The 25,861-nt window shown below is 43.6% G+C and overlaps 1 protein-coding gene across 2 annotated transcripts in view; it reads left to right on the forward strand.

The window, feature by feature from the left end:
- The first annotated feature begins 6,972 nt into the window (after window positions 1–6,972).
- The window catches only part of Cdc42 (cell division cycle 42), a 37,308-nt gene continuing 18,419 nt past the window's right edge, over window positions 6,973–25,861 (forward strand). For both annotated transcript variants that reach the window (XM_005081021.4, XM_005081022.4), the window contains exon 1: window positions 6,973–7,087. The gene's annotated coding sequence lies outside the window, so the exon portion shown is untranslated. The remainder of the gene's footprint in view (window positions 7,088–25,861) is intronic.

Here is a 25,861-nt window from a genome sequence, read left to right on the forward strand (position 1 = left end):
GTTAGTTCCAGGATAGCTAGGGTTATTACACAGAGAAACCATGTATCAAAAAACCAAACCAAACCAAACAAACAACAACAACAAAAACAAACCAAACAAACAAACAAAAACTAAAAAAACCAAAAACCAAACCCCGCCAAAAAAGGGAAGGATCAAGTGGTGTCAATCCTTTTGAACCTGAGTTATCTCTGTTATAATGTCTTACTTTTTTTCTTTATGACTGAATAATATTCTGTTGTATACAAATGGCACAGCTTCATATCCATCCGTTGGTCAGTGGCCATCTAGGCTGATTCCATGAGAAAAGAGCATCAATAAACACCGCGGAGTGTGTGATGTGCTTTGGCACTGAGGTTGTACCCTGGCCGGAAGTCCTTGGGTGGTCTTTTTAACAGGAGGAGACAGAGCGTAAGAAAACTAAAGAGGTGAGATCAGGAGACAGTGACAATCCCTGAGAAGGAAGTGAAGCAGTGTGGGTTAACTAGGGCTGGGTGGGGTAAACCCAGTCAGGGGAGGGTCTCCTTAGCGAGGTGAGCTTCCTGCCAAGGCTGTAGGAGGATGAGGTGACTGAGGGACACGGCAAGCGCACTCTGAGGCAGAGTCGATAAACATTGCCTGCGTGAGGAACAGCAAAGAAAGCAGCAACGTTGGGGCTCATGGAGCAAGTGTATGGTCCAGATGAGGTAGAGAGGAATATAAGGTCAGCCACTGAGGGCCTCATAGGTTCTAGGTTTTTTTACAAAGGCCATGAGGAGCTAAGAATAAAAATACAGTCAACTGGCCCACAAGAGCAGTTCTTACATTGCTTTCCTCTTAGAACTTGATCTTTGTGTGTGGGATCTCCCTGAACCCTAGAGGATGAAGGCAGAGATGCGTGGCTGCTTCTGTATTTTTCTCTTTCTCTTTCCCATCGTGTCATCTGCCTTCAGTCACCTAGCTTATTTCCACCACAGATGTGAACAGAGATGAAGTGGGCAAGCCTGGGCCAGTCAAAGGAAAGTCAGTCAGAGAGCAGGTTCAGTGAGTCTTCTTTGTCTCCTAAGAAAGGTCCAGGTCCCTGGGCAAGCTTACCGATTGATGTGGGCATAGATGCAGGAGGCTAGCAGGAGGGGCTGCCCAGGGTGTGGGTACCTGGGTCGTGGAGCCGGCTATGGCAGCAGCAGCAGCAGGGCTTTTAACTCCAGTCGCCTCTTTTTGCCTTTTCTTTTCTTTTTTTTGGTTTTTCAAGACAGGGTTTCTCTATGTAGCTCTGGCTGTCCTGGAACTCACTCTATAGGCAAGGCTGGCCTCTAACTCACAGAGATCTGCCTTCCTCAGCCTCCCTGAATGCTGGGATTAAAGGTGTATGCCACCACCATTACCCAGCTTTTTTTTTATTTTTGAGATTTTAGTTTAATTACATTTTCCCCTTAACTTTTTCCCTCTAAACCATCCCACGTACCCTCCTTGCTCTCCTTCAACTTTATTGTCACATTATTTCATGCATATATATATGGTTCAGGTCAGCTGTTTCTGTGGGTTTTACCAGCCCGTTCTTGACCCCTTTGCTCATCACTCCTCCCCTTCTACAACTGGCTTCCAGGAATTCAGTTAATTGTTTAACTGTGGGTGTCAGCCTTTGCTTCCATCAGCCACTGGATGAAGGCTCTCAGACGGCATACATGGTAGTTGTCAATCTCATTATCGGGGAAGGGTATTTAAGGTAGCCTTTCCACTATTATTTAGACTGCCAGTTGGTGTCATCCTTATAGATCTCTGGAAATCTCACTAGTGCCAGATCTCTCCTCAAATCTATAATAGCTCCCTCTATTATGTTATCTCTATTCTGCTCTCTATTATTCCCCAACTCAACCTTCCTACTCTTTTTTTTATGGGGGTGAAAACTACACTTATCTGTCTTACTCACCTTTTAAAAAAAGCACAGGTCTGGTTGGGCAGCTCAGGCTGGCCTAGAATTTGTGGAAATCCTCCTGCCTCAGACTCCCATGTGTAGGATTAAAGGTGTGTGACACTGCTTGGCCAAAAGATACTTTAATATAATTTTCATGAAATGACATTTACCAAATATCATCTATGAGAAAAACCCCACAAAACAGATAAACAAATACAATGGATGACCATGAAGCAAATATACATTCCCTGGTCCTCAAGTCTTGAGAATTGTCCTGCTATAACCCCTGTTCTCTTCCAGATAGAAGCCTCTTGGATGATGCCACTAGCTGGGTTTTTATGATAATCGTTGTTTCTTTTTGTACTTTTACTACCTATAAATCATGGGGAGAGTTTTTTGGTTTTTGTTTTGTTTTTTGAGACAGGGTTTCTCTGTGTAACTTTAGAGCCTGTCCTGGAACTTGCTTTGTAGATCAGGCTAGCATTGAACTCAGAGATCTGCCTGCCTCTGACTCCCGAGTGCTGGAATTAAAGGCATGTATCACCATAAACTAGCTTGAGAAAAGTTTTGCATTAGGGTTCACTCTGGTAAATCCCAGGAGCACAGACCACAGGACAGTCTCCTTCATGCAGGGACTGGGTCTTTCTGTCTCTCCGAAGGGCACAGGTAGGGTTCATTTAAAGTCTCCAGGCTCTTCCTTCCCTGTATTCTCAGCCCATGTTTCATGTTCAAGGCATCTGGAGTGCCACAGTAGACAGAAGCAGCCTGCATAGTCCCGGTAGAAGAGGCTAGGTCTTATCCACGGCTCTCATGGTGCCCTGGTGCTTTGAAAGAGGCAAGGATCACTTTTGGCAGTGGCAGAGGGAGCTGGCTTTTGTAGAAGGAGTGCCATTATGGTCATTCATGTGTCATTTTGCAATCTTTGTGTGTGTGTGTGTGTGTGTGTGTGTGTGTGTGTGTGTGTGTGTGTGTACTATGAGGGTCAAACCTGTATTTGAGGCAAATAATCTCCCTCTTATCTACAACCTTCATTACCCTTGTCATATCTTTTTCTTTTGACATAAAGTCTCATGTAGCTCAGGCTGAACTTGAACTTTAAACATTAAAAAATGCATTGTGTGTGTGTGTGTGTGTGTGTGTGTGTGTGTGTGTGTGTGTGTGTGTGTTGAGTCATCTTGCAGGTCCTGTGGCATACTTTAAAAGAAAGGATATCTTTTTATTTTATTTTATCATGAGTATGAGTTTTGCTCCCACACATGTCTGTGTATGTGTGTGCCTGATACTTGTGAAGAGCTGTGTTTGGAGGTGAGATGGCTGGCTTAGTGGGTGCACCCCCCACAATTCATAAAATTAAAAACATACTGGCTAGAACTTAATGAGAAGTAAGCTCAGCACTAGGGGAGGGGCAAAAAGAACAGGGGAATAGGAGCTGGGGAGATGGTTCAGTGGTTAATAGCACTGACTGCTCTTCAGAAGGACCAGGGTTCAATCCCCAGAACCCACATGGCAACTTACCATTGTCTAACACCAGTTCCAGAGGATCCAACACCCATGTATTTGTGATAGAAACCCATTCAACTAGCAGGAGAGGGTATTTGTTGGCTAATGATACTGAATACTGAAGCAAGCCAGCACCCAGTGGATGGCACAATGTTCCTGGTAATTCCTTTTGCATATGGCGTTGTATGGCTCCCATTGGGAGCAAGAGGCTGGCTGACAGCAGGGCCATGCTCACACCTGCCCTCAGCAACTCCATTCATTCAAATGGACAGTTCTCACCAAGTTCCAGAACAGAATTTCACTGGATCCCCTGCCTGCTGCCGATTCAGCAGCAGCTCTGTCTGCAATGCTGAGACTGGTCAAGCCTGGGTTACACATCTATTCCTATAGGCAAGAGCAGGCTCCAGGCTCATCTCCAGAGCCATGCGCGAAAGCGGGGGTTGAAACTGTTTCAGGAGAAATGGTCAGGCTACTACTACCCGAGAGTCATGGAGTAGATGCTTGAATCAGAACGACAAGTGAAGGAGGGTTGGGGAACACTGTGAAAGTCAGTTTTATGTCTGCTTGACACAAGCTAGAGTCATTAAAGAGGACAGAGCCTCAGCTGAGAAAGATGCCTTCATAAGACCAGACTGTAAGTAAGCCTGTAAGGCATTTTCTTAATCAGTAATTGATGGAGGAGGATCCAGCCCATTGTAGGAGGTGCCATCCCTGGGCTGGTGGTCCTGAGTTCTATAAGAAAGCAGGCTGAGCAAGCCAAAACAGCACTCCTCCATGGCCTCTGCATCAGCTCCTTCCTCTAGGTTCCTGCCCTGTTTGAGCTCCTTTCCTGGCTTTCTTTAAAGAAAATGTGGAAAAGCAAGCCAAATAAACCCTTTCCTCCCCAAGTTGCTTTCGCTCATGGTGTTTCATCATAGCAATCGAAACCCTAATTAAGACAGACTTTGCAGGCTGCCATCCTGTTAATTTAATGGAGCTAGAGCCAAGGGAACTGGGCGAAGGAGACGTGAGAGACTGGAGTCTTGGCTAGCAGCAAGGGATAGGTAGATTGGAGTCAAGGAGTAACCCCACTCCAACTTGGGGGGTGATGGGAAGGTCAAGGGTGCCTTCTGACTAAACAGGAGACAAAGTGCTGAGTGAGTCCTTGTTCTCAGAATAAGTGCAAGCAAGGCCAAACAGTTGGGTGACACCCCATCAAGATATGGCAGCTGGTGGAAAGGGCAGCCATTGTCTGGGGACGTTCATGGGACTGTGAAGCAGGAGGAAAGAAAGGACATAGCCAGCCAGCCTTGGGAACAGAAAACCAGCCGTTTCTCTTATCCTGAAGAAATTCATGCTTTTTTGTGTGTGATAATGAAAAGTCGACATTTGAGGTAATCTGAGTAGAGGGTGTAGCTGAGTGGGAGAGCACTTGCCTAGCATTGGTAGGCCTTGGTTTCCACCCTGGCACTAAAGGAAGAATTTACAACAGGCAAGACAACCTAAATTTCAACAGTGTGAGATTGCCCACATAGGGTAATGTCCACATGGTAGAATGCAGCCTTGGAAGAGGGAGGGGCTTCATTTGACACGGAAAGCTGTTTACAGTGCAGCTTTGAGAGAAGTAGATTGCAGGTTGGGGGTGGCTTAGTGGGTAAAGTGATTGCCATGCAAGTGTGAGGATTTGAGTTCTAATCCCTAGGGCCCACATAAAGATGGCTCCAGTGGCACATCTGTAAGCTCAGAGCTCCACCCCTCAAGTTAAGATTCCTGACATGTGATGACACACCCCCATACTTGGTTTATTAAAGTGGTAGTGATGATCAAACCCAGGGCTTTGTGTATGCTAGGCAAACACCCTACTCACTGGGCTGCACTTCCTGCCTGCAAATGGACATTATTAAGATAACATTTCCGCCGGGTGTTGGTTGCGCACGCCTTTAATCCCAGCACTCGGGAGGCAGAGGCAGGCGGATCTCTGTGAGTTCGAGACCAGCCTGGACTACCAAGCGAGTTCCAGGACACAGCCTCCAAAGCCACAGAGAAACCCTGTCTCGAAAAACCAAAAAAAAAAAAAAAAAAAAAAAGGATAACGTTTCCTCCAATATTGGGAAGCACCTGGGACTAGGAAAGGATCCCTATTCTCTAGCAGCTTGCACACTAACAGGGAAGACAGCTAATAAACAGGCACCACCAAGACAGGAAAGGTAGAAGGATTTGAGAGACCAGAGCTGAAGGGACTAGCACAAGACAAGCCAAGATCATGTTCTCAGCACAAAGATTTATTTGCCCCACAGGGACAGAGGGCAGGGAATATGAGACAGAGACAGGAGGTGGAGGACCAGGGAGAAGGGAAAGAGAACAAGGGAGAGGAGGGAAGGAATGTTTATCCCAGAGGGACAAAGGATTGCCTCTGGATCAAGAGGAGACAGACATGGCCCATAGACAAATGGCAGTTTATAAAGGTAAAAGGGGAAACCCTGTGTTAGGATGAAGTTTGGTTGGACAGGCTAATTAGGTAAGACAAAGGAGGCTTTTGATTGTTGGACTACAATACTTTGATAGCTGGACATTGGTAGTCAGCTTCAGGAAGAGGAAGAGGCCAAATAAGGGAATAGACCTTGGAGACTAGTTTTAGGATTATAATCTAACAGTTTTCAGCAAGGCAGAGGGAATGGGGGAGAAGGACAAGGCCTACCAGTGTCATGTTTGCCATGCTCGGGCTGCCCAGAGTTCCTTCAAGAGTCAACTTAGGGGACCAGGGAAGAAGAGCCAGGCAGAGTAAATATAGGACCTATTTGAGGGGCAAGTCTCTAGCTCTAACAAAACCCAGGGCAATAGTCTATTCTCACTCGAGGACAGGCAGATTGTTTAGAGGCCTGTGGGCTTCAGGAAACTGTGCACAGCAAGTCACTACTTCTCTTTGAGAAACAAAAAAGAGACAGGGTGTAGAGATGCATGTGTACAACCCCAGCACTTGGGAGGTGGAAGGACTAGGATCAGGAGTTCAAGGTCAACCTCTGCTACATTTTGTGTTCAAAGCCAGTCTGGGCCATATGTCTCAAAAGTCATTAAAGTAAGGTATCCTAGTCTTGAGGATGCACACTAGGAAAGCAGAAGCAAGAGGATCTCCGAGTTCCAGGTCAGCCTGGGATACGTAGTAAGTTCCAGACAGCCAGGGTTATAGACAGAAACCCTGTCTCAAAAAACAAAAACAAAACAAAAAGACAGCCCAAACATGGTGTTGAATATCAGCACGCAGGAGGCAGAAGCAGAGTTCTGGTACAGTCTGGTCTATATAGCCATTCTAAGACAGCAAGGGGTACATAATGACACCTTGTCTCAAAATAAAAAAAAATAACAATAAGCTATACTCACAATGCTTTTCTTCAAGAAGTTTCAAGGACAAAAACAAACTTTAGTGACAACACTGTTAACACTCCTGTTCACAGTTTTATTGCGAATTAAATCACTGGTAAAACGTGCAGATAACCTGAGCATAGCAGGAACGGAGACCGCGCGTGCGCGACATGGGCGGAGCCACTGCCAAGACACGCCCGCCGCGGGCCGTTCCAGCCCTTTCTTCCTCTTTGTCCCTCCCACTTCCGCGGGCACCCAACCGTGCGTCCCCTGCGTGCTGACGTCAGGCGCGTGCCCCTGTCCGGCAGCCGAGGAGGCCCCGCGCAGTGCTGCCAACGCCCCGGCGGAGAAGCTGAGGTGAGTGCGGGGCCCGAGAAGCCTCCCCGCGGGAGTGTGTTATGCGCCGCCCGGTCCCTGTCGCGTGCCCCCCGCCCTCCCTCGGTCCTCGAGGATGCTCGCGGTCGGGGGCGTCCTGGTGCCTGCGGGCCTCGAGGGAGGGATTGCCGGGTTCGCGTGCGCCCGCGGGCCCGGGTTCTGAGGGGAACGAGGCGGGGTCGCGGAGAGGTTTGGGGCCCGAATGGCGACGAGACGCGGCCGGGGATGGCGGGGCGGAGGGCGCTTCCCGGCCGAGCTGTCAGTGGCGGCGGGAGAACCAGGCACACCCATTCCACCCGCTCCCCTCCCCCTCCGGCCGCCCGCGGGCTCCGCAGACTCCCGGACGCGGGGCAGCGGACGTAGGGCCGGGTCCCGGGGCTGAGGCCGGGGGCTGCCTCTAGTTTTTCGGCCTCGACTTCCTGCTTCTCGGGCTCCGCCGTGGACGCGTTGCGGCGGGCGGGGAAGGGGAGCGGAACTGCGGCCGCAGGGCCGGGCCGGGGCCGCGGTGACGGACCGGGCGGCTCTGCGCCTGCGCCCCTCGGCGGTCCCCAGCCCCGTGCTGTGTCTGTCCACTCCTGCCCCGCGGCTCCCGGGGCTCCCGCCACTGGACCGGCCTCCTTGCCTTCCGGGACCTGTCTAAGCACCTCCCGAAACCCCGCCTGGCCGCTTGCTTGGTTCCTCATTACTAGCAGGAAATTTTCTTTGTTTTTTTTTTTTTTTTAATTCCTCTTTCCTCCCCTTTAAGTCCCGGAGAAATGCAGTGTGGAAGATTACGTCATCGCAGCATAAGGGGTGAGAGTTTTAACTCCTACAAGTCAGGGCTCACCAAATTATGATACATCTTGTGGCCTTAGTGGGTCACTCCACTAAGCACAGCGGTTCAGAGTAAGGTGGTAGCTTTTTTGTTGTTGTTGTTGAAATCATGTTGCCTGCCTTGATGGCTGCCTGAAATGCACCTAAAATATGGGAAGGTTAAAAATCTTAGGCTTAGGTTATTTTTAGCCAGGGAATACACACTGTCTGCAGCCACTTAGGTAAGCATGAACTTTAAAGGGCCCTTGGCTGTCTGTACTCGGGTGAACTTTCTTGTGGGAGCAATTCTTTGCCACACTGACCAGTGTGACTTAACCTGATTTAAGGAACCCAAATTTGGTGCATGGTGCTAAGGGTGAGCTGAAAAGAGAATTTAGTTGTATATCTGATTTGTCTTTGTTAGAATTGCAACTTAAGGTTGCATGCTTTAGTTTTACCATTAAAAACGACTTTTGGATTTATTTTTTTATTTTGAAACAGGGTGTCTATGTTTAGTTCTGGCTAACCTTGACCTTAAAGGTACTTTCCTTCTTTCCAAGTCTCTCTTTTTAGGACTTATTTATGTTCTTTCATGGGAAACTGATAGAATAGTTCCTGCCTCTCAAGTGCTGGGATTACAGGCATGAACTACTTAAATTACTACCCTTGGTTTTAATTTTTAATCCCCCAAACTTGAGTAATATTTTTAGACTTTTATCACTAGAATTGTGTCCTTTGATTATAAAATGCAGCAATGCTGGAGAATGTGAACATTGTAGAGCAAATGAGGTCCACTTGTGTAACGCATCCTTCTTTGTAAGGGCGGCTCATGTTTGAGAATTTTCCCATTATTGCTCATTTGTATAGAAAATAGCATTGCTTGTTAAGAAACACCAGAGTGCTGAATTCAGATTGGCTTCCTGTAGTTTGTAGGTATGGCGCTTGAATCTTCCAGAATATATTGTTAGCCTTCATGTGACATAGGAGTATAAAATTGGAGCACTTATCTACTATTGTATTTTTTAGCTTTCTATGTTTAAAAAAGTTTATATGTGAGCCAATTTGTATTTATTTAAAAAGTTTGTTGTGCACCAATTTGTATTTTTTTTTCTTTTAAATTAAGTAATCTGGGCTGGTGAGATAGTTCAGTGGATAAAAGCACTGGTCAGGCAAGTCTGACTACTCTAAGTTGGATCCCCAGAACCCATGGTGGAAGGAGAGGATCCTAATTCTCCCTTCTAGCTGGATTTAGTGTTCCACACTTTCAATCTTAGGAAGAGGCAGGCATATAGGAAGAGAAGGCCACCCTTCTCTACATAGAGAGTTCCAGAACAGCGAGGACAAGAGAGACCCTGTTTTTAAAAAAGAAAAAAACTGTCTCATATCTTCACAGTTTTGCCAGCATGCAAGCATGCATGTATGCACACTTAGAAATACACACAGTAATAATAAATAAAAATTAACAAGCAATTACTTTGAATTTTTAAGTTTTAGACTGAGGCAAGGGAATAAGATTGGTAATTAAATGAGTTGAAAAGAAGCTTTAAAAAGTATATATGCAGTAATTTGTTCAAGACCCAAAGGTCTTCTGTTAAATTCTCTTAATTCCCCTGATCAGTGTTATAAGCAAGCCCATCAAGACTGAATCCTGAAGTTTACAAAATGTTAGGATCTGTTTTCTTAGGATTTCTTTTTACACTTGAAATACTTTTTAAAATGTTTCTATTCTTTCATACCTGTATACAAAGTGTTTTATATTTTGATCATGTTCATTCCTATTTCCTTTCTCTGACACTCGAACCCTGTCCCTAATATGTTCCCCTCCCAGCTCTGTGTCCTCTTTTTTGTGATCCACTGAATGTAGTTAGTGCTGCCCCACTTGTCATCTTATGACCTATGAGGGAAGCATTTTTATTTTTATGTGAATACTGATGAAAAAAATCTAAAAGTTATTAAATTTGGAAAATTATGTACTCTGTCTCTTTTGGGAAGGAGCACTGATAGGGTTTGGAAGCACAGGTCAAATTATACTTTGATTTATAGTGCTACAATTTAGATGGAGTTCTCATTTTAGTTTTTTTTTTTTTTTTCCGAGACAGGGTTTCTCTGTGGCTCTGGAGGCTGTCCTGGAACTCGCTCTGTAGACCAGGCTGGCCTCGAACTCACAGAGATCCGCCTGCCTGTGCCTCCCGAGTGCTGGGATTAAAGGCGTGCGCCACCAACGCCCGGCCTTAGGTTTTTTTTTAAGAGGGTAAGAAACATTTAATCATTTTAGGCTATAAGAGCTCTTATGAAGGGCAACAGTTCATAGTGGGTGCATTTTTCTCCCATAAACAGCTCTCTGTGTCCCTCAGTGTTAAAGGGCTATTCTGTATTCCTATGATAGTGCCTTTTCAGTCTTTGTAAAATGTTTGCTGTCAGTTTCCCCTGATAGAACATAAATAAGTCCTGTGAATCCAGGACTGTGACTTGGTATGGCCATTGTGTCCTTTTAATAAATATTTGTTGGATGAGTGAATTTGGTAATGTGTGAGCGTTACCCTTCTCATATTCTGTGCATCCTATAGGCCTTCCTGTTTTGTTTGCTGAGATTACTTTGTTTGCCTGGCCAGTCATATCCAAATCTGGACTCACTGAAACTATGGCTAAGTTCTTTGCTTGTCCTTATCTGTCTGTTAAGTGTACTATCTGGGAAGTTTGCCCTCAATTAGGAAATTATCTGGTAATTATTCTCTTATTCGCCTAAAATGTATCCATGCTTAACCTCTGTTTCCTCATCTTCCTGTATTTCTTTGTTGGCAAATAGCAGCTTATTTCTTCTCCCTTCTTTCCCCTTGCAGTGTCAAGTTTCCTGGTCATGTGATGTTTTGCCCCTCCTGAGTTTCTATTTTTAGATGCTCATCTCTTCTAAGCATTTTTGTTAGTGCCATTCAGTTTTGTCTGTCACTGCTGGTGTCTTAAGTTCATGGTGTCAAGAGTTCCTCTTCACTAATTACCTTGGGACATTGGTCTTAGACTTGTTTATTCCATGAAGACACTCCAACTGTTTTGTCATCTAAATGTGTCCTTCCCTTGCATTTGAGAAAAATGAAGCTGGTCAAGGTAGCACATACCTATAGTCTTTTATTTTTTTTGGTCTGCACATGTCTGTGTGAGGGTGTCAGGTTACAGATAGTTATGAGCTGCCATGTGGGTGCTGGGAATTGAACCCAGGTCATCTTCTCGAGCAGTCGAACCGCTGAGCCATATCTCCAGCCTCATTCCTACAATCTTAACACTTGGGGAGTATAGGAGGATGTAGAAGTTTAAGGCTAGCCTTGGTGACATGGAGTTCTAGGCCACTCTGAGTTACATGAGATCATGACTTAAAACAAAAACAAAAAAAATTTCAGTTTTAGTTTTTAAAAATTAAAAGTCTCATTAAGTTATCAAGATTGGGCTTAAACTTGCCATACTCTTTTTTTGTTTGTTTGTTTGTTTGTTTTTTTCTCTGTAGCTTCGGCACTTGCCCTCTAACTTCATCTATTGACCAGGCTAGCCTCAAACTCACAGAGATCCACCTGTATGCCTGCCACGTGCTGGTATTAAAGGTGTACACCACCAATGCCCAGCAAATTTGCCACATTCTTATCTCAGTTTCTTTCAGTAGTTAGGATTACAAACCTGAGCTAGCAGACCCAGCAGAGAGAGAGAGAGGAGGGGGGAGAGGGAGAAAGAAGGAGAGAGCACGAGCGTGTGTATTTAGATTTATTTTGTGTGAATGACTGTTTTGTCTGCATGTGTGTTTTATGTGCACCATGTGCATGCCTGGTGTCCACAAAGATCAGAAGAGGACATCAGAGATCTGGAACTAGAGTTAGGACTGGTTGTGGGTGCTGAGAACCAACCTGGGTCTTCTGCAAGGGTAGCAAGTGCTTTTAACAGCTGGGCCATCTCTCCAACTTGTTAAGTTTCTTTTTAAATTTAATACCTAGTCTTATTTGTTAAGTTGCCGGGTTGGTGCACTGTCACAAGAAGTGAACCTCTGATTTGACTGTGTTGCTTTATTTAACACATCATTTTCTTGAGGCTCTTTATTTCCTTTTGCTGCTCTAGTTTGCTGTTGTGTATTCTGGAGACACTGCTGTTGAGAGCACTTAGAAGCATAGGCTTTGGAGCTAGACTGCCTGGGTTGAAATCCTTGATCTGTCATTTATTAGCTATGTTCAGTCTTAAGTCTTGCTTTGTGACTTCAGTTTATCCTTTGAAAAAATGAAGCTAGCAAGCCTGGCAGGTAACTTAGGCCTGTAATTCTAGCACTTAGACGAAGGGTTGGAAGATGAGTTTTTTTAAGATCATAAGCTATAGGAGTTAAATGCCAATCTGACCTACATGAGACCTGTTGCAAATAAAAATCAAAACAAAAAATAAGGCTAGTAAAAGCACCTGCCTCATTGTGTGGAAGATTGTATCAGTTAATGTTTATGAAATGTTTTAAGACTAGTCACCTGCAGGCAGAGCTGTATAGGTGTTTGCTCTCACTATTACTGCCTCTTAGGCCCCAACCCTTGACCTTAGAGGCTGTGTTTACTTCACACGTAAATGTTTTTACAACCATCCAGTTCACAGACTAATCTCATGAATCCTAGAAAATTCCAGGTGGAGATTGTTATCTCCCTTACATTTTTATCTTTCCTGCTGTCACAGAACCAAATACTCTCAGGGGCTGCTCCTGTGAACCAGGATAGTTATTAATGTGGCCCAGCACAAAGTCATAAACATAACTTAAAATCTGTGTGTGTATATATATGATTTAAAATTAAAATTGTGTGTGCATGCACACTCATGCCACAGCTCATGTGAAGTTTACAGGACAGCTTTGTCGAGTCTATTCCTATACTACTGATGTGGATTCTGGTTATTGAACTCAAATCATTAGGTTTGCATAGTAGAAACTGTTTTCCTCTGAGCCATTTAGCCAGTGCTTTCCCTCCCTCCCTCCCTCCCTCCCTCCCTCCCTCCCTCCCTCCCTCCCTCCCTCCCTCCCTCATTTTGAGGCATGGTCTTATGAATCCTAAGCAGGCCTTGAACTCATTATGTAGTTAGGGATGACTTAACTTCTGGTTTTCTTACTTCCACATCAAAGTGCTAGGATTAGTGGCGTGCACTACTGTGCTAGATTTATGTGGAGGTTGGAGATCAGGGCTTCATGCATGTTGGGCAAGTACTCTGTTAACTGAGCTACATCCCTAGCACATAACCCATTAAAAAAATAATACTGATTGTGGAGGCAGGCAAATCTTTGTGGGTGCTGCATACAACATACATGGTACAGGCAAAACACATATATACACAAAGATAAATATAAAAACAATTTTAGGGGGCTAGGTTCCAACATGTGTCTAAGTTTAAAAGAGATTTAGGGACTGGACAAATAGCTTAGTGGGTAAATCAAGTGTGAGGAAAGCCAATGGTCATAATATCCCACCTGTAATACCAGCTTGAGAAGTCAAGAGAGATGGGATTCCCCAGAGTAAGCTGATTAGCAAGATTAACCATATTGGTGAGCTGTGTTTGAGAGAGACCTTGCCTTAGTGTATAAAGGTGGAAGAGGGATAGAGGATGATTCCCAGATAACCTCAAGTGTCGGAATACACATGAAACATACAGGAAACTGAGAAAAGGGAGCTAAGCATATATTGAGGGTGGAGAGGGAGGAAGATAGAAATGAATTTGGGCTTTCCCACATCAGAAGGCATTTGTGCTGAGATTGGCATTGTGCCAACGTCAGGGAATCCCTCCTCCTCAGAACCAGCAGAGAACAAGGCTTTCCTCCCACATCAGTAAAGTTTGGGAAACAGTCCATTAGTGAGTGACACATGCTCCTTCCATCTATAACAATGAAGTGTTCTGAGTCTTCAGCTTTCTGTGTTTGGTCTGTTTGGTATCTCCATTTTTTTTTTTTTTTTGCACTGTTTTACCCACTCACTGAGTCATCTCTTAGGCCCCAGTATGTCCTCCCTCTCTTCATCTCTTCTTTTCTCAGGAGAGACACAGGGTCTCATGTAGCCCAGGTTGACCTCAAGTTCATTGTGTAGCCAAGTTTGAACTTGAACTTCTGACTTTGCTGCCTCCACCTCCTAAGTGCAGGGTTTCGGGTTTCTGTAGCCATGCTGGTTTTCTGTGGTCCTCAAGGTTTGTGTGTACTAAGCAAGCACATTTCCGTCTGACCCTTGTCCTTAACCCTTAGTTTTTTTCTTTTTCTTTTATCTGCAGCCTTTACCTGATATTTTATCTTAGCTAGAGATTTATTGTTTCTAGACTGTCTTCTGCGTTTGCTACTGTTTTGAACACCGTTGACACTTATTTATATGTAAAGTTTTAGCAATCTGAGAATAACAATTTAACAATTTTGTTTAAAGCCAATAAAGGTGATGTATTTTGAGCATTCTAGCATTATGTAAAGAGCAGCATATATATTCAGTAAGTTACTGAAGGCCACTGAGGACAGTTTCTGTCTTCATATACTGCTATCTTGCTGACTTTCATGTTAATATAACAGAAGCCTATTGCAATAGAGGTTGTTGTTCCTAACTTAAATCCTGGTAGATCAGATCTCTTAGTTGCTTAGATTTTGCTTTTGATACCTTTTTTTGGTAAAAAAAAATTTTTTTTGATACAGTCTCACTGTATAGCCCTAGTTGGCCTAGAACTTGTTGTGTATCCCTGGTTGGCCTAGAACTTGTTGGGTAGCCCAGGCTGGCTTCAAATTCAACAGAGTTCTGCCTATCTCTGCTGGAATTAAAGTTGTGGGCAATTACTACAAAGCCTGTGCTACCATGTTGATATTTTTCACAGTTTAAGAATAACATTTAATCGGTGTTATATTGTTACTTTTCTGTTGTGTCAGCTGTCTTTATCTTACAGTATTCCATTGTGTGTCTGTGTTTAACATAAGGGGTCATGTAAGATGGCTTTGAATTTCTGACCTACCTTTTCTTCACCTCTGGAGTGCTGAGATTACAGGTGTGTGCCGCTAGGGATTGAGTTCAGAGTCTGCATGCTAGATACTCTACCAACCACACCTCACCACCAGTCCCTTTGTATCTTTTTAAAAAATAATTAGTTTTTAAAAATTAAAGCAGGCAAACCTCTGTGAGTTCTAGGACAGACTCTAAAGCTACACAGAGAAACCGTATCTCAAAAAACAAAACAAAACAAAAAATCATCGTGTTATGAGTGTTTTGTTTGCACGTATGTCTGCACCATGTGTGTGTCTGGTGCCTGCAGAGGCCAGAGGAGGTGTCAGATTCCCTGGAACTGCAGTTACAGACTTTTGTGAACCTCCATATGGGTGCTGGGTATCCAACCTGGGTCCTCTGGAGGAGCACCCAGTGCCCTTAACTGCTGAGCTGTCTCTCCAGGGGCACCCTTTCCAATGTTTCTTGATAAACTATTCTTCCTTTTGGAGAAATGATCTGAAGTAGAATTACTAAGGGAAGTGATATGAATATTTTTATGGCTCTTAAGATGACTTTAGGGACTGGCCTTGCAGCTTGCTTTTAAAATTTTTATATATAAGAAATCTAATGGCACTGTAGAGATTTTTGAGAACTGCCATAAAAATATCACATACAGTTCTGGAGGCTAGTGGTCTGAGGTTGTGTTGATATGGTGGTTTTCTCTTGAGGGTCTCTTCTTTTATAAATAGCCATCTTTGAGTGTTATCACACAGTTGTCACCCCTTCTTTCTCTCCATTTCTTTGTGTGTGTGTGTGTGTGTGTGTGTGTGTGTGTATGTGTGTATACATGTATATATGTATTATGTGTACGTACATACATGCCCCTGTGTATGTGCATTCAGAAGCCAGAGCTCTTACTGAACTTGAAGCTCACTGCTCAACCTGAAGCTCACTGATTGGATAGGCAGGTTAAAACGTTGCTCCACTTCACCTACATTTTCCTGCCTCCTCTCCCCAGCACTGGGAGTACAGACGTACTCTTTTTTTTTTTTTTCTTTGAATTTTTTTGTTTTTGTGCTTTTGTATAGGATTTCTCTGTATACTCCTGGCTGTCCTGGAACTCACTCTGTAGACCAGTCTGGCCTCAAACTCAGATCCACCTGCTTCTGTCTCCCAATGTTGGGAATAAAGGTGTGCACCACAACTGCCTGGCCAGATGTACTGCTTTTAATGTGGATTCTGTGGATCTAAATTTGGGAAACTTAGGGTCCTTATGTATGAGCAGCAAAGTACTTTATAAACTAAGCCCTTTCCTCACCCCCCTCCCCCAATGCATGCACGTGCATGCAGGGTTTCTCTATGTAACAGCCCCATCTGACTCTCGTTGTTTTAAAGACACAATCTTGGGGCTGGAGAGATGGCTCAGCAGTTAAGAGCACTGACTGCTCTTCCAGAGGTCCTGAGTTCAATTCCCATCAACCACATGATGGGTCACAACCATCTATAATGAGATCTGGTGTCCTCTTCTGCTATGCAGGCAGATCACTGTATACATAATAAATATATCTTTAAAAAAAGACACAATCTTATTCTTAATCATGGTCTAGCCTGTTTATTGCTATTTTTCCTAGGCTGGCCTTAAAGTTGCAGTGATCTTCCTGTCTCAGCTTACCAAGTGCTAGGAAGACAGATGTGTTTTACCATGCCAGTTTTGTTGAGGGAATGTGGTGTCTGTGCCAGAGGTTATACCTACATTTTGTTCTGCATATGCTCTGTCACTGCATCATAACCTCGTCCCTAATCTTCCCTTAGTCATGGATAGGGCCCACCCATATGACCTCATTTTCCTTAATTACCTCTTTAAAGGTAATGCCATTGAAGACTTTTTTCCGTGTGTGTGTGTGTGTGTGTGTGTGTGTGTGTGTGTGTGTGTGTGTGTGTGTGTGTGTGTGTATTTTGAGACAGGGTCTCACTGTGTATCTATCTGGCTGTCCTGAATTCACTTTGTAGATCAGTTTGGCTTTGAATTAACAGAGGTGTCCCTTCTGAATGCCAGTATAAAAGGCATGTGACACTATGCCTGCCACAGGAAAAAAAAATCTGAAGTACTAGAGATTAAGACTTCAACATATATATTTTGTTGAAGACTTAGTTTTCCCCATAGCAGGCAGTATAGTTCGTGGTTTAAAACATTTTCATGGAATTTCTTTATATTATAACTTCCTTACAAATTTTCTATTGTCTTGTCTTTTGTTCCTATCAGCAAGGCTATTGTGAGTTCCTTGTTTTATAGATTTTTTTTTTTTGTTTTGGAGATAAGACTTAACAATGGAATTGCCAGGTCAAAGAATGTACAAAAATTGGATTATTTGTCCAGGCATGGGAGATTTCTTGTTGGATTTGACACACATGTGTACACATGCACACACAAAAAAATTTTTCATTTTACTTTTAGGTGTATGGGTGCTTTTCTTTTTCTTGCATGTATATCTATGTACCACACATGTGCCTGGTGCCCACAGAACCTAGAAGACATTGGATTCCCAGGTGGTTGTGAGTCCAACAGATGATGTTGGTAATTGAACCTGGGTCCTCTGGAAGACCAGCCAGTTCTCTTAACTGTTGAATCATGTCTTCTGCCTCTCATATACTTTGAAAATAAACTTTGGTCAGGTGCGTGCACATTTAATTCAGCAGGCAGAGCTCTTAAATTGCAGGCCAGGGTTTCATAGTGAGACCTTGTCTTGAAACAAAAAACACCCAGTACTACCACTACCAACAACAGTAACAAAAGCAAACTCTGGCAGTTTTTATTTTAAATAGTTTCCTGGGTTTATTTTTCTCCCAACTGTTCTGGCATGCTTCTGTCAGAATGGACCAGTTAGGTAGCCAGATGCTCCCTCTGTTGTATTTTCCACACACTGTGCCCAACTCAGTATTATTGCTCTTGCAGTGATGGATACCAGTTTTAGTCAGCACAACATAGTATTCAATTTCAGATTTCCTCACTGCTCCGGCAGTTGTTGGCAAAAATGTCCAAACAAGTTTGCTCTGCCCTTTCTGGTCTGTCTTCAGAGTCTGCCTGTACCAGCATATACTTTGCACTTTGCATAGCAAGTTGGAGTCTAGATTTGACCCACTCTAGAGACTTGTTGTCTTTGAGACAACCATTTTCCTCCTTAGGGGTGGATGGCCTTCTATCAAGAGCAGTTGCGTTGATGGCTGAGCAACTAAAGTCTGGTCCTGTTTTTTTTTTTTTTCTTTCTATTTTTGGATACAGGGTTCCTCTGTGTAGCTTTGGAGCCTAGCCTAGTACTTGCTCTGTAGACCAGGCTGGCCTTGAACTCACAGAGATATGCATGCCTCTAGGCTTTGGTAGTGACACCTGACTCTTAAGTTTTTAGCTCCTCTCTGCTCCTCCATGCTCCTGCACCAAACTATGTCCTTCTCTAGCTCGGGAAAATGGCACCATCTACCTCTTCCTCAATTGACCCAGTGACAAAATGGGAAGAGATGAGCAAGAATTGAGATACTCCCCGAGGCCACATCTTGGGGCATCTATGCCACTCAATAAAGATGGAAAGGGACAGTGTTCTGTTCCACCCTTAGTGGGTTAGTCCAGATGATTCTGGGCGCGTTGTATTGGACAAATTCTGTGTCCTACTTTGCTGGCTGTTGATGTGCTGAACATTAATCCGAAGCAACTTGTAGAGGAAAGATTTGTTTCAGTTTATATGTTACAGACCCACCATCCAAGGAAGTCAGGGCAGGAGTGTGGAGCCGAAACCAAAGGAGGAACACTGCTTGGTTAAGAATAGTTTTTGTTTTTATAAACCAAAGATGGCTAGCCCACCAAAAACCACTCACACGTTGTAAAATTTTCATGCAAAGGAATTCATCTCTTTGTGTCTCCCCCACCTAATAAAACTTTTGTTTGTGCAAAAGCTCTGCTGCATTCCTAGAATTCGATGACCCAGAGCTGTCGACCACTCTGCCCTTTCCTTCACGTCAATTATGAATTAGCCAATTAGATGAGATTGTGAGTTCAGCTCGCACCAATAGGCATAAACACAGTCACACCTACCTACCTTAGAATAAAAGCTAACTGAACTTCTTGTCCTGGTGTGCTTGATATGGTTTCGGTCCTGGTGGAAACACTTTTTTCCCCCCCTTCCTTTTTTTTTTTTTTTTTGGTTTTTTGAGAAAGGGTTTCTCTGTGTAGCTTTGGAGCCTGCCTCCCAAGTGCTGGGATTAAAGGCTTGCACCACCATCATCCTGCTTGGCGGAGACTTTTAACAAAAAGAAATTGTTTTTCCCAGTTAACTTCTGCTTTGCTTGGGGGTTTTCTTTGTGCAACTCCATGAAAAAAAAATACATATATACATACAGGTTTTTTGAGACAGGGTTTCTCTGTGTAGCTTTGGAGCCTGTCCTGGAACTCACTCTGTAGACCAGGCTGGCCTCTGAACTCACAGAGATCCATCTGCCTCTGCCTCCCAGTGCTGGGATTAAAGGCATGCTCCACCAGTACCTGGCAAGTGGTCCTGGTTTTTTTTTTTTTTAAAGCAAGTGTTTGTAGCCGGGCGTTGGTGGCGCACGCCTTTAATCCCAGCACTCGGGAGGCAGAGGCAGGAGGATCTCTGTGAGTTCGAGGCTGGGCTGGTCCAACAGCCTTCAAAACAATACAGAGAAACCCTGTTTCATAAAACCAAAAAAAGAAAAAAAAAAAGCAAGTGTTTGTATTGGGTCCTAATAGTTTGAGGGCAAATCTTACCATAATCTCCTGTCTTCTAATAGTTTACTTAGTTTTCAGGAGTGTATGTTTGGCTTTTACTTCATGGTAAAATTACATTTTGCTATGACAGTTTGCTTAGTTATGAGTCTTTTATGTTTTTTTAAGATTTTTATTTTATATGTATGGATGTTTTGCTTGCATGCATGTCTGTGTGTCATGTGTACATTGCTGACAGAGTGCCCTGGAATTGTAATTATAGATGAATTTTAGCCACCATATAGGTGTTGGGAATCAAACCAGTGCTCTTAACTACTTAGACCATTTCTCCAGGCCCAGTTTGCTTTTTTCAGACAGGGTCTTATAGCCCAGGCTGTCCTAGAATTCACTGTGTTGCTCATATGGGTATTGAACCCACAGCAGTCCTTTTTCCTCAGCTTCACAAGTACTGGTGAGTTACTGAATGCCACCATGACTGCTCTGACCTGAATTATTTCACATGGATAATACGGGTGCATCTGAGTGTTAAGTACAGTATATGGAATAATCCAGTTAATTCTCACTATGTGGGATGCTGATACTGCTGTGGTCCTTCACAAATGAAGTGATGAAGTTGCACAGTCACACACACACGGCTAATGAGTTTTATGCCATTTGGCTTGAAAACTAATGATGCAGCTGGTGGTGGTGCATGCCTTTAATCCCAGCACTGAGGAGGCAGAGACAGGCCTATCTCTTGAGTTTGAGGCCAGCCTATTCTACAGATCGAGTTCCAGGACAGCCAAGGCTGCACAGAGAAACCCTGTTTTCAAAACAAAAAAACAACTTATGATGTTTACTGTTAGTCTATCCTTGAGCATATATGAGGACTAGATAAAGTGTTTAAGTAATACTGTTGTCTTTGTAAAATAGAGGTAAACTGTAATCCTTTGTACCACTGCTGGTCATTGGGCTACAGATTACAGATGTCATGTTTAAGTTGTGTCTGAGATCAGAATGAGATTTTCCAAAGGATTGATCAAATAGACAACCCTGGCAGGTGCAAGGAAGGAGGATTTTTTTTTTTTTTTTTGGTTTTTTCGAGACAGGGTTTCTCTGTGGCTTTGGGGGCTGTCCTGGAACTTGCTCTTGTAGACCAGGCTGGCCTCCAACTCACAGAGATCCGCCTGCCTCTGCCTAAGGAAGGAGGATTTTGAGTTCTCCTTATTAGTAGTTACAGCTATACCATAGGGCTGTTTTGTTTTCTGCAAGTTTAAATTGGGGACATCTGTAAGATGCCAGTTACTCAGCCCTTTGCTGGGGTGCTATACTATTCGCTTTATATGTATTGGCTTGTTTCTCTTTGTAGCAGTTCTGTGAAGTAACGTCATGGGATATATAGGACCCTATCTCAGGAAAAAAAGGCTGGTGAGATGGCCCAGCAAGCCTGACACCTGAGTTTAGATCCTGGAGTCGATGGTGGAAGGAGAGAACTGGCTGGTAAAAGTTGTCCTCTGACCTCCTCATGTGCACCGTGGCACATAAACACATTGTACACACATACATACAATTATAATAAATAAAATATTTAAAAAGTTAATGTTACTTGTTTTTGAAATTTCCATGCTTCCCCAATATTTACTACTGTAGATAAAAACATTTTAAAGGTATTAAACATTTTAAATTTTTTCTTGCTCCGTATTACATTAGATGCTGTGAGAGGAAGACAAAGAGGAGTCTAGTCCTTTCAGAGAACATAATTTGTATTAGAATGAATGAAAGTGCCTGGGAATTAAGTAGTTTGATTGTGCGATATATTCAGCAGGTGAATAACTACAGTGTGGCTGGTATTCTGGACATAGAACAGAGTCCTTGTCCTTGAGGATTTATTGGAAAATGTTTTTATTACTTTTGATAAGTGGGGAGTGAACATGCACCCACCATAGCATAAGGACTCAGTTTTGCTCCTTCCATCATGTGGGTCCCAGGGATGGATCTCAGGTTGTCAGGCTTGGCAGCAAACATGTTTACTGAACCATCTTGCTGGGTCTGTCTCCCTTACTGCAGCAATACAAGTAAGCAAGATAATTAAAAATTACAAGCATATTATAGGGAAAATGAACAGAGAGAGTACTATGGAGTGTAAGGAGGAGGTATATTAGTTACTTTTCTATTGCTGTGGTAAAACATGATCAAGACCACTTACAGGAGAAAGGGCTTGTGCTTATAGAAGGTTAAGAGTTCCCCTGGGAAGTGTGGCAGCAGCAGGCGAAGCATCTGGAGCAACAAGCTCAGAGCTCACATCTTAAACCACAAGAAGGAAGCAGAAAAGGAGGAAACTAGGGAAACTCAAAGCTGCTACCCTGCCCCCACATACTTCCTCCAGCAAGGCTATACCTTCTAAATCTACCCAAACAGTGCCACCAACTGGGTACTAAGTCTTCAAACATCTGAGGACATTCTCATTCAAACCACCACCAGTGACTTTGGATTGGATGGTCAGGAAAATTTCCTGAATACATGAGTTAGACTGAGACATGAGCGCTGAGAATCGTCTGCCAGAACAGTGGAAAGAAGGCAGGAAAGTTGACTCAGTGGTTTAGAGCACTTGTTGTTGCCTTACTGGAGGACCTGGGTTCAATTCCCAGTACCCATGTGGTGACTCATGACTACTTGTAATTTCAGTCCCAGGGAATCCTGTGTTCTCTTTTAGTGTCATGCAGTGGTACACATATATGTAGACAAAACATATACATAAAAATAATCTAAGAAAGTTATTTTTAAAAGAACAGCGAAAAACAGGGTATTGTTACAATGTGAAGACAGGCAGCCCAACATGTTTGAAGACACAGGAAGCCTAAAACATGGAGACCAAAGGGTCAGGGAAAACGAAAAGATTTAAAGCCAAGAAGGGCCTTGCTGTGGAAGCTGTCTCTGGGCTGTGATAATAGAATACCAAGGACTAGGTAATTAATACAGAAGCTAATTTCTCATAGTCTGAAAGGTGGGATATTCAAGATCAGGATACTGGCAGATGGTTTCCTGTGGGACTGAGTAAACAGTGCTTTCTTGTTGTTCTTATCCATCAGTTAATACTTAATCCTCTTCCCAGAGGCTCCCTCCTGATGCCATTACCACAGGATTTAAGGTTTTGTCATGAGATTTGGAGGGATTCAAGCATTCAAAACATGGCGGCTGGAGGTCAGATAGCTGGCAGTTTTTGAAACTTAGAACAAGTAGGGGAGGTTTTGCAGAGGTGGGGAAGGTTGGGTGATGATTTGAATAAAGGCAGACTTTCAATAGCACAAATCATATTGGACAATTGAAGTGACTGGTCATCTATTAACATCTATTATCTTGGCAGTGTGAGATTCTTTAAAGCAAAGATTCTTAGAAGCAAAGCTGAGATAGACAGCTGCTCTCTGTCTGTCTCAGAGCTGAGGTAAATGCAGGTGTTATATTCTTCTAAAGAACCTTGGCTATACATATTGTGGTACCAGAAGTGGTTTTAGAGCAACAGAATTATAAGGATGGGCATTTTAAGTATCTGGAATAGGCTTTCCAATTTGCCAACACCTCCAGTTACTGAAGCCTCTCCAGTTACGGAAACCTCTTCTCGAAGCTCAAAGAAACCCATGGCATTTTTATTTATTTTTTTATTATTTTTAAATTTAAATTTAGATTATAAACAAGGTTGCTTCACAAGGCAGTTCCAGGCCCCTCTCCGTTTCCTTCCCTTCCTCCTGTGCCCTCCCCCCAACCACCCCCCCCCCAATATCCCCTCATTTCCCCAGGGAGGGTGAGGCCCTCCATGGGGGTGTCCACAGTCTTGTTATTTCATCCAGGGCAGGGCCCAGACCCTCCCCCAAGCCCATGGCATTTTACAAACTTAAGGACACCAATGCATTTATTATCCTGATCCACTAGTTTTGAGATACAAAGCATTTGGTGACTCTGTATATAAAACCTTGGACAATTTGTAGAAAAATAAGGAAAATGATGATGCTGGTGGTTGTTCCTAGCATCCCTGGATAAATTGACAAAGGAAACAAAGGAAAAAAATGTGCTTCCTGCCGGGCGGTGGTGGCGCACGCCTTTAATCCCAGCACTCGGGAGGCAGAGGCAGGCGGATCTCTGTGAGTTCGAGGCTGGGCTGGACCGATAGCCTCCAAAACAATACAGAGAAACCCTGTCTCGTAAAAACCAAAAAAAAAAAAAAGTGCTTCCTGATAAAATTAACCAACTTCAGGCAGACTGTGGTGGCACATTTCTTTAATCCTAGCACTAGGGAGGCAGAGGCAGGTGAAAATCTACAGAGCAAGTTCTAGGACAGCCAAGGCTACACAGAGAAACCATGTCTTGTGGGGAAAAAACTACCAAAAATTAACCAATCAACTTCTAGCCTCTCAGACTCCAGATGCACACAAATAGTTGAAAGGTTTATGAGTATGCCTGGAAGAGAATCCTCTCTCCACCAGCCACAGAGCTCAAGTTGTGGAAAATGGAACCCAAGCCCTTATTGTAAGACTGCCTGAATTACAGTGAAAATTCAAGTTCCATGGTAAAGTAAGGGCATTAAGGGCTGGAGAGATGGCTCAGCGGTTAAGAGCATTGACTGTTCATCCAGAGGTCCTGAGTTCAATTCCAGGCAACCACATGGTGGCTCACAACCACCCAGAATGAAATCTGGTGCCTCTGCTGGCATGCAGGCAGAAGATTGTATACGCAATAAAATATTTAAAACAACAACAACAACAACAAAAAAGTAAGGGCATTAATTGATGAAGAGTGGGATTTTGTAGCTTGGGCTAGACATGTGTGGGAAGACCCTATTGAGGCTGAGAACTTTGAATTCTCAGATCCTCGGGTTCATATCTCAGCTGAGAAAGTAGTCTTTCCACCCTCAGCAGAAGATGTACTCACACCCCACCCTCTAAAATATTGCCCTTTCCACCTTTGACTGGGGAAAATAATAAGCAGTGACTCTCTCTGAAGGAGACGCCAGGCAAGACAATACTGATGTCCCCCAGGGCCTACCAATTGTTGCCTCTAGACCTCTAACCAGATTAAAGGCTTGGAACTTTGGACTAGAAAAGCCATTAAGTGTTCAAGCTTTGAAGATAAGAGTGTTGAAAGCAATGGAGACCTGGCCTGTGAAATTTCAGAGGGAAGTTTGAGAGTCCCTTAATGACTGTCAGGGCTGTTTTCTTTATGGGGGGAGGGGATGTTCAGACAGGGTTTCTCTGTGGCTTTGAAGACTGTCCTGGAACTAGCCCTTGTCACGAACTCAGAGATCTGCCTGCTTCTGCCTCCTGAGTGCTAGGATTAAAAGTGTACACCACCACTGTGTAGCTGGCAGTTTCCTATTTTGAGTTAAGAATTTTTGGTTCTTGTTTGCTGGGGCTGAAGAATCAACTGTGATTAATAAGATAGAAGAACCACTAAAGAAACAAGAAAAACCTTTGTTTTGCTGGGATAATTGATGCTGGTCAGCTGGGGAATGGTGCCATATCTGGGGTTCAGTGTTGGTCTCTGCTGTAGGGAGATCTGGCACTCAGTCCATGTTGTCAAACCCACGAGTAACTTCCATCTCTGTCACCCTGGTCACTTTGTTCATGGGACTATTGGGCAATGATAGGCATGGCTGGAGGAAGAGGCTGACTGTCTAGAGAATGGGTCATCCTATCTACTTGATTATCCTCTGCTGAAGTCACCTTTTGATGAGCATTTACTTGGGGCACAAGTATTTTCACAGCCTTAGTCCATTTGGAGAAATCTGTCTACATCTTCCCCAGATGTTTTCTCATCAATTTTCCAATCATTCTCTTTCCAATCCGTGACCATCCAGCCAATTCATTGGATAAAGCCAATGAATAATCACACATTTGGCCCCTTTTCCTTCCCAACAAAATTTATGGTCATGTGTACTGCTAGAAGTTCTGTCAATGTGAAGATTTCCCTTTGCTGGTGTTTTTCAAGGTTATTCCAGAAAAGGTTGCAGCTGTCCACTTCTGGGTAGTGCCTGTATAAGGTGCAGAACCACCTGTAAACCAAGTTTTCCTAAGAAAGTAGAATCCGAGACTGTAAGTTAGGCCATTGTTCTACTTCTGAGTTCCTGTTGATCTTTCTAAATAACTGCTTAGAAAGACATCAGTTATCAGTGATGTCAGGAAGGAAGACTATATGGAGGTGATAAATGTGTATTATCTGTACCTAGTAGGCTGGTGGTCATCATGGTTCAGTGTTTGGGTATACTTCTCTGAAACTTACCAAATAGGTTAGTATGGCTAGCTAGTAAGTTAGCCCAGAGGA

The sequence above is a fragment of the Mesocricetus auratus genome, unplaced genomic scaffold (assembly GCF_017639785.1).
Source record: "Mesocricetus auratus isolate SY011 unplaced genomic scaffold, BCM_Maur_2.0 Super-Scaffold_100014, whole genome shotgun sequence".
Lineage (NCBI taxonomy): Eukaryota > Metazoa > Chordata > Mammalia > Rodentia > Cricetidae > Mesocricetus > Mesocricetus auratus.